Source organism: Phoca vitulina, unplaced genomic scaffold (genome assembly GCF_004348235.1).
Source record: "Phoca vitulina isolate PV1807 unplaced genomic scaffold, GSC_HSeal_1.0 scaffold81, whole genome shotgun sequence".
Taxonomy (NCBI): domain Eukaryota; kingdom Metazoa; phylum Chordata; class Mammalia; order Carnivora; family Phocidae; genus Phoca; species Phoca vitulina.
The window spans coordinates 4561090-4570667 of NW_022589784.1; positions in this window are offsets into that span (position 1 = coordinate 4561090).

A 9578-nucleotide genomic window follows, 5' to 3' on the forward strand; every position below is an offset into this window, starting at 1 on the left:
TACCAGAGGCCACCTTCAAAGCCCCCATGAAGGGAGGACTCTGCAGAATTCCAGGCCTGGGGGCCCCTAGTCCGGGCTTCCAAGGGCTGTGGAAAGCTCTGGTTTTAGAGTCAGCAAGTTTGAATTCTGAGTTCCTCCCCTTCCTAAGTTGTATGACTCTGGGCAAGTGAATCCACCTCTCTGAGCCCCAGTTTGCTCACCTGTAACATGGGGAGGGTGGAGCCTGACCCAACTGTTCTAAAGGGACACAGAGATAAAGCAAGTCAAGAGCTTAGCTCACTGCCTGGCCCAAAGTGGACCCAAGATAAACGGTAATGGGTTTTCTTATTATAGCTGACCTTGAAATTTAAGGCAACCTGTGGGAATGATAATAATAATGGCACATTTTACTGACTACTTACTGGTGCCACGCTCTTTTCTAAGTGCTCAGCATTCAGTATTATCTCATTTAATGTTCTTGACAGCACTAAGAGAGACTATCGTTACCTCCATGTCACTAGCAAGGAAACTGACTCCAGAGAAGCTAAGCAATTTACCCAAGGTCACACAGCTAGAAAATTAAGTAGGGCAAGCCATTTTGCCCCTCTGAGTCACAGGTTCCTGATTTGTAAGATGGGAAAAATAATAGTACCTCTCTCTTAGGGCTGCTGTGCAGATTTAATGAGCTGATACAGTGTTTCCCTAGGAAGACACCTTGGGTGATGGATGGACCTGCATTTGAGAATCACTGAATTGTGTGGCAAGTAATCCACTCCCTTTTCAATTCTCAATAGCTCAAGGAGAGGGGCTAATTGGTGCTAATACATGTTTCTGCCCCTTAACACTTAATCCCTTTGTTTGGTTAAAAAAAGTCCTTCGGCAGACAACAGTATCCAGCCAGAATGTAGTGACACTGTTTACATTGTATTTATTTATTTATTTATTTATTTTTTAAAGATTTTATTTATTTATTTGACAGAGAGAGACACAGCGAGAGAGGGAACACAAGCAGGGGGAGCGGGAGAGGGAGAAGAGGCTTCCCGCCGAGCAGGGAGCCCGATGCGGGGCTCGATCCCAGGACCCTGGGATCATGACCTGAGCCGAAGGCAGACGCTTAACGACTGAGCCACCCAGGCACCCCTACATTGTATTTATTTTTAAATAAGCTTGCCTCACTGCTGGTGATATCCACTTTTCATTCATGGCAGGGTTACAAAATTTCTTTTTTTAAATATATTGATTAAAGCTTTATAATTCTGGGGGTGGTTACATAAATCTATACATGTGAAGAAATTGCATACACACATACACACAAATGAACATAACAGCTATTGAAATCTGAATAAGATCTATAGGTCACATCCAGGTAAGTGTCCTGTTTTTGAAACTGTATAGTTATATAAGATGTACCAATGGGAAAAAACTGAGTAAAACGTACAGGAGACCTGTGAAATTCTTGCAATTTCTTGTGAGTGCATAATTATTCCAAAATAAAGAGTTGTGTTTCTTTTTAAGTAATTGATTTAGGCTTTTAATTGGTGGATGAATGGGTCAACAGAATGTGGTATATCAATACAATGTAATATGATTCAGCCTCACAAAGGAAGGAATCCTGACACCTGCTACAATGTGGATGGACCCCGAGGACACTGGGCTCAGTGAGAGGAGCCAGACCCAGAAGGACACATCCCACAGGACCCCACTCCCAGGAGGTCCCCAGAGGAGTCCTGTCGGCAGAGATGGAGAGGAGAGGGTGGGAGCCAGGGCTGGGGCAGGGAATGGGGAGTCTGTAGTTCATGGGGACAGATTTCAGGTTAGGAAGATGAGAAAGTTCTGGAGACGGAGGGTGGGGTAATGGCTGCAGGATTATATGAAAGTGCTTTATGTCACAGCTGTACATTTAAAAATGGTTAAGGGCGCCTGGGTGGCTCAGTCGGTTGAGCGACTGCCTTCGGCTCAGGTCGTGATCCTGGAGTCCCGGGATCGAGTCCCGCATCGGGCTCCCTGCTCAGCAGGGAGTCTGCTTCTCCCTCTGACCCTCCCCCCTCTCATGTGCTCACTCTCTCATTCTCTCTCTCTCAAATAAATAAATAAAATCTTTAAAAAAAAAATAAAAATAAAAAAAAAAATAAAAATGGTTAAGATGGTCAGTTTTATGTTATGCATATTTTACCACAGTTTTTAAAAGTAATTGATTCGGGGTTTTTAAAGGGGTTTTATTTGACAAAATATAAATAAATAAGAGTTAAGGCGGAAGGTGGATAATATGAAAATCTTGAGGGTGTTCTGTGAAGGTCAAACATTTGGGCTTAGTTAGCCCAGAGCCTAATATCATCATTGCTACTATTATTATGGTTATTATTATTGCCCACAAGGTGTCAAAGCTTCCATGCTCATACCCTGCCAGGTGCCCAGAGCTGTCTTCAAGATCCTCTGGGGAGATGGGAAAGATGCCAGGTATGGGGGTGAGAAGCTCCCAGAGCCTGAATTAAAAGCTCTGAGTGGCTCTTTACTTCCCCACAGCAGCTGAAACCCCACCATTTAGCCATGGCCCTGGCCCCCATAACCCCTCTCCAGCTGGGCCAGGTGAGCAAACATACTCCAGCCCCGCCTGTCCCAGCCCAGCTGAAAGCAGGGAGCCTGAGTCCATGACGGGCTGGAGCGCATGGCCTCTGACCTCCCTCTCTCAAATCCAGGGCAGAGCACAACTGTTGGGATCTGGCTCTCCGGGACTTCAGTGAAAGGTTTAGTTAGCCTCAGGAAGCAAGGTGGTGACGGGTGCCCACGCCCAGCCCAGCCTGAAGAGTTTGGGAAATCACCCTGCACAGAGCTGACTAGGGAAACAGGGCAGCCAGACAAGTGTGTGGCTTTTCTCTCTGCTAGGGGGAGAGAAGGAGGAAAGGGAGGGTATGCAAAGGGCCAGAGCCTGGGTGGAGGGGTGTATGATTCCCAGGGCTGCTTACAAATTAAGACAAACAGTAGCTTAAAACAACACACATATATTATCCTACAGTTCCAGAGATTAGGAGTTCAAAATGAGTCTTACGGGGCTAAAATCAAAGCGTCCACAGGGCCAGTTCCTCCTGGAGGCTCTAGGGGAGGATCCATTCCTTGTCTTTTCCAGCTTCTAGAAGCTTCCTGCATTCCTTGGCTCGGGGCCCCTTCCTCCATTTCAATGCACATTGCTCCCCTTTGGATTTCATCATCACACCTCCTTCTCTCTGATTGTGACCCTCTTCTAAAGACCCTGGGATAACACTGGGCCCCACCAGGACAATCCAGGATCATCTCCCCTTCTCCAGATCCTTAAGTCAATCACAGCTGCGAAGTCTCTTTGCATGGAACATACTCCCAAGATTCAGTGACAAGGACGTGGGTATTTGGGGACAATCATTACTCTACTAACCACCAGAGGGGGAAGGAGGAGGGCTTGGGGATAACGGAGTTGGGGGCTGGGAATGGAGAGGGAAAGGGGGTGAAAAGGGGGTTGGGAAGGGGCTGGAGACTGGGTGAGGATTGGGAATGAGGTCAGGAGTGGAACTGAAGATGGGGCTTATGGCAGAATTGGACGTGGAGGAGCTGGGGATGGAAACAGGAGTGGAGATAGGGACAGTGTGGGGATGGTGGGGCTGGGATGGAGTGGACTCATCCCATCAGAAGTGGAGCTGGGGCTGGAACTCTATCTCTGGTAGACATGGGCATCCCACCCTGGGTCAGTACCCAGAAGGAGCTCCCACGGGCTTGTAGGGGGGAGGCAGATGCCACTGGGCATGGCCAGGAGGCTGCCAATGTGCTCTGACCCTTCCACTACTCCACTCACCCAGGCAAAGGTCTGGTGTGCTCTTCTTATTTGGGGGGGCTCCTTCCTATCCTTCTTCTCTCTCCCCTCCATACCATCCCCAGGTTTGAGGCTGGGGTCTATCCTTGGTTTCTGCCAGCTGCCAGTGACCACCTGGTCCAGGTAATCAGTCACAAAGACCATTAGGCATCCCAGCCCCACATGATACTCAGCTGCAGGGCCACTATTAACTCGGCCTACCCCTCTTCTCTCCTCTCACCTCCGCCATGAGCCTCAGTGGGAAAGAGACTGGTTTTTGTCATCTGAATTTTCATAAGCATCAAATAACCACACGTGCATCGCAGAAAACACAAGTTAGCAAAGAGAAAATTAAACTCACTGATAATCTTACGGCCCAGACATAACTGCTGTTAATATTGAGATATTTGCAGCTTAAAAAATCATTTATATAATTTTTTTTACAAAGATTTGGGTGTATTGTATGTTTGTTACCTATTTTTTTCACTTAGAATGTCAATATCCTTCCATATTTCTAAGTACTCTTCACTATAATTCTTTTAAATTTTATTTTTTATTCTTAACTATAGTAAAACACATATAACATAAAACTTACCATCTTAACCATGTTTAAGTGTAAGGTTGAGTGGCATTAAGCACATTCACACTGTTGTGCAACTGTCCCCACCATCCATCTCTAGAACTTTTCCATCTTCCCAAACTGAACCTCTCTCCCCATTAAACACTGACTCCCCATCCCCTCCCTCAGCCCCTGGCTCCCACCATCTACTGCCTGTCCTTTTGGATGACTCTAGGGAGCATAATGTTTTCAAGGTTCTTTCATGTTGTAGCCAGTGTCAGATGTCCTTCCTTTTTAAGGCTGAATAATATTCTGTTGTATGAACAGACCATATTCTGTTTACAATGAACACTGGGGTTGTTTCTACCTTTTGGCTATTGTGAATAAGGCTACTATGAACGTGGGTGTCTTAATCAGGGTTCTCCAGAAACAGAATCTATCTATCTATCTATCTATCTATCTATCTATCTATCTATCTATCTATCTATCATCTATCTATATCTACCTATCTATCATTTATCTATCATTAGATTTATTATAGGAATTGGCTCACCTGATTAGGGAGGCCAAGAAGTCCCATGATCTGCCATCTACAAGCTGGAGAACCAGAAAAGATAATATAATCCAGTGATATAATTCAGCACAAGTCAGAAGGCCTGAGAACCAGGGCCTGATGGTGGAAGTTCCAGTCTGAGTCTGAAGGCCGGAGAACCAGGAGCACCAATGTCCAAGGGCAGGAAAAGCAGCTCTCTCAAACAGAGAGCAAATTCCCCCTTACTCCACTTTTTTGTTCTATTTGGGTCCTCAGTGGATTGGATGACGCCCATCTGCATTAGTGAGAGCAATCTTCTTTACTCAGTCCACTGATTCAAATGCTAATCTCTCCCAGAAACACTCTCACGGACACACCAAAAGAAATGTTTTACCAGCTACCTGGGCATCGGTCAAATTGACACATAAAATGAACCATCACAATGGGTGTTACACTATCATTTTAATGGCTGTATAATATTCTTTTACAGGAAAGGATGCATTGTCATAACTGAGATAATCTCCTATGTTAGAAAGTTGTTCTCTTTTCTTTTTCTTTTATAAATAATGTTATGGTGGGGGGTGCCTGGGTGGCTCAGTTAGTTGAGCGTCCAACTCCTGGTTTCAGCTCAGGTTGTGATCTTGGGGTCATGGGATCGAACCCCCCGCATCAGTCTCTGTGTTCAGTGGGGAGTTGGAGCCTGCTTGGGATTCTTTCCCTCTCCTTCTGCCCCTCCCCCTGCTTATGTGCTCTCTCTCTCTCTCTACGATGGATAAATGAATCTTTTAAAAATAATAATAATGCTGGGGTGCCTGGGTGGCTCAGCCGTTAAGCGTCTGCCTTCGGCTCAGGTCATGATCTCAGGGTCCTGGGATCGAGCCCCACATCAGGCTCCCTGCTCCGCGGGGGGCCTGCTTCTCCCTCTCCCACTCCCCCTGCTTGTGTTCCCTCTCTCGCTGTGTCTCTCTCTGTCAAATAAATAGATAAAATCTTAAAAAAAAAAAAGAAAAGAATTTGTTAAAAAAAATAATAATAATGCTATGGTGAGTGTCTCTGAAGGCTTAATCTTCAGGCAACAAACACTAATCAAGTCCAATGCTTCTCTATCCAATATGGTATCCTCTGACCCCATGGTGGCTACTAAGCACTTGAAATGGGGCCGGTGCCATGTGCTGAAACAACAGTATTTTGGATATTGGATCAAATACAGGATATCATTAGAATTCATGTCAGTAGTTCCTGTTTCCAAATGTGGCTACTAGAAAAAGTTAAGTTACATATGTAGCTCACACAAGATTTCCACTGGATGGTACTGGGCTAATAATGTTTATTGGCAGCACCAAGCACTGTGCTAACGCTATCTCATTTCATTGTCCCAGATATCGCAGGAGCTCCAGGGTGTAGAACTAAAGCTGCATCTTTAGGGCAGTGCCCTTAATCCCCGAGACACCACCCCCCACCCTGCCTCACAAGGTGATCCTACAGAGGAGAAAACAGAGGCTTGCAGAGGTTCAAGTGATCTGCCCCAGAGTCACACACAAGGAGGGGACACTGTTTCCCAAAATGTGGGAACATTTTTATGGCCTTAAATAACGTTGGATCCCATTTTGAGAAAATCAGTCTCTTGATTTCTCTTTCTGGCTGTTTTGGCCAATGAGAAAGTCTCCATTGGGTACTATGTTGCCTTCAGAGCCTCAATCTGTTCCTGGTGTCTCCCCTTTTGGGCTAGAATTTCACCTTTTGGCTTCTCTGTATTGAGTTTTAGACAGTTTTATTGAGGTATAGCTGACATACAATAAACTACACATGTTTAAAATATATAATTCAATACATCTTGACATAGGCACACACCTTTGAAACCACCGTCACAATCCAGGTAAGGAACAGACCCATTTTAGCATAGGTTTCTATAATTGCTTTCTATTTATCTACTTTTCTAGCTTGCCATTTGGGGGAGCACTGTAAAAATGCCTTTTTGAAATAAATGTGTGGATTCACATTTTTGAAAAGTGAGTTCATTTGAAAACAATGTTTAAGTAAATAATGGTGACATATATAGTTGGACAAAGTTTAAAATCTGAAAATGCCCAAGGCTATGAAGGACATGATTGAGCAACAGGTGAAATTTGAATATGCACTGTATATTATAATAGTGTTGTATCAGAGTAAAATTTTTGAATTTGATAAATGACTTGTAGTTATGTAAGAGAGTGTCCTAGTTGTTAGGAGATACATCCTCAAATATTTAGCAACGAGGGGACATGATGTTCACAACTTGCCTTGAAATAGTTGTGTGAAAACTGGAGGTGGGAGGTGGGTCGGTAAGGTAAGGAGGGAGGGAGGGAGAAAAATATGGCAAAATGTAAGTGATTGATACATTTGGGTGAAAGGTATATGGCAGTTCAGTGTATTCTTGTTCATTGTATTCTTTTCTGTTACAATGGAAATATTTAAAAAAAAAAAAAAAGGTTGGCAAATCAAAAGTATTGGTGAGGATGGGAAGCAAGGAAACTCTCATCCCTGACTGGTGGAAATGTGTGATGGTCAACCACTTTGAAAACGATTTGGCATTGTCTAGGGTAGTACTGAGAGGGATAGGTCAATTGCTAGACTAAGAAAATGTCTTAAAAGTTTATTTCTCACATAAGCAAAGTTCATTAAGTGGGTGCATCTACCCTGGAAGGCTGTCTGTCAGGTGGCCCAGGCTCCTTCCATCTCGTGATGCTTCCATTCTCAACATGTGATCTCCACCCCCAACATGAAGTTTTCAGGGTGACCCCAGTAGGAAAAGAAAGCACATGGAAGACACCCTGGATTCTTAACCCCCTCAGTCCAGAAGGGCCCACCTTACTTTAGCATACTTTCTATTGGTCAAAATGAGTCCACATGACATCACTGGTGCAAGGGGAGCTGGGAAATGTAGTCTCTCGCAGAGCAGTTGCTCCTCAACGCTATGGAGGGGTGCTTGGGTGGTTCAGTTGGTTGAGCGTCTGCCTTCTGCTTGGGTCATGATCCCAGGGTCCTTGGATTGGCCCCATATCAGGCTCCCTGCTCAGCGAGAAGTCTGCTTCTCCCTCTCCTCCTGCTCTTCCCCTGGCTTGCTCTCTCTCAAATAAATAAATAAAATCTTTTAAAAAAACAAAAAAACTCTACCCCATGGAAAGGGAGCCTGAACCTTTGTGACAGAGCAGGCTGCCTCCGCCACATTCACCAAAGTCACAAATGAACATATCCTGCCGTTGGGCATTTCCCTCCTGGATTTATGTCCTCCTGAGAAACCATCATACATGGACTCAGGAGTGAGGCACAAGACTATTCAGAGCAGCCTTACTAGCCATAGAGAAACCCTGGAATTACCCTGAATACTCATGAATTGCAGACTCGATAAATAAATGATGGTATTTTCATTCAATGGAATACACATAAATAAATGAACAGCAGGGACATGCATCAACACGAATGACTCTCAACAAGATAATGCTAGACAAGAAAACAGTACATCTATTTATAAAATGACCAAAATTCAGGCTGCATTAAACAAATAATATTTAAGGTGGGGCTGCTAGTCAGCAGTCACACACATATATGAATGTTAAATTTGTTAAAATATGGCAATATTGGTTGGTACCTAGCTGCTGCTTCAAGCCCCCCTCACTCCAGTGCATCCCCAACCACCGTGACTTTGTCCCTATGACCCAATAGATGTCTTCATGACCCAGAAGCTAAAGGGTTCAGATCCAGTGACTATTTTTAATCCTGCCTTAGGTTTAGGGAGACATGCATATGTGATTAAAAAAAAATGCTTTTAAAAAAGAAAGCAAAGGAATGGTGAACACCAACTCCAGAATAGAGGTCATCTCAGTGGGAGGATTGGGGGAAAGGTTGCATCTAGTAAGAGTTGCACAGAGGTTTTTACTGGGGTCAGTGTGCTTCCTTCCTATTTCCCTCCCAACACTCCAGGACAACAAAGGGAAGATATCATTAAACCCCATTAGGAGCCATTCTCAGAGCCATGTGAACTGCTTCTTCTTCAGCCACATCCCCAAGTGGCTTCAAAGTTTCAAGAAATCCAGCAGACTTGCTTTCTAATGTGGCTTAACTCCGTTACTTATTTGCAGAAGCATTGTCAGGTAAAATACAAAACACCCAGTTAAATTTGAATTTCAGATAAGATAAATAATGAATAATTTTTAGCATAAGTGTGTCTTAAATATTGTGTGGGATTGACTGAACCACTGAAAAAGTACTCCTTGTGTACCTGAAATTCAAATTTAAATGGGCATCCTATATTTTTATTTGCTCAATCTGACAATCCCATTTTGGAAATTTTCCCTTAACCAAACCCCTACCCCCATTCCTCCCTCCGATAAGAGAGTTTCACAAAATGTATCTTTCATTGCCTTCACTTCTGAGATTCAATAACCTCCAATGGTTATTCCGAGGCTAACCTTTTGCTGTAGTCCTATTATTCACCTGTAGGGGAATGGTGACAGTTTGGGAAACATATTGCCAATTGGGATTTCTGCCAGATTTTAAGGTTCAAAGGATTTTGACTTGTAAATCTAGCCCTGAAATTCGACGTGTCTCTCCAACATCACAGCCAAGATCACTGTGGTCCAAAGGGAAAGACTCTGCCTGTTCCTACCCTTTCAAAGGGAGGGAGGAGAGCCCCACCCCCGAAGCCTAAGTTA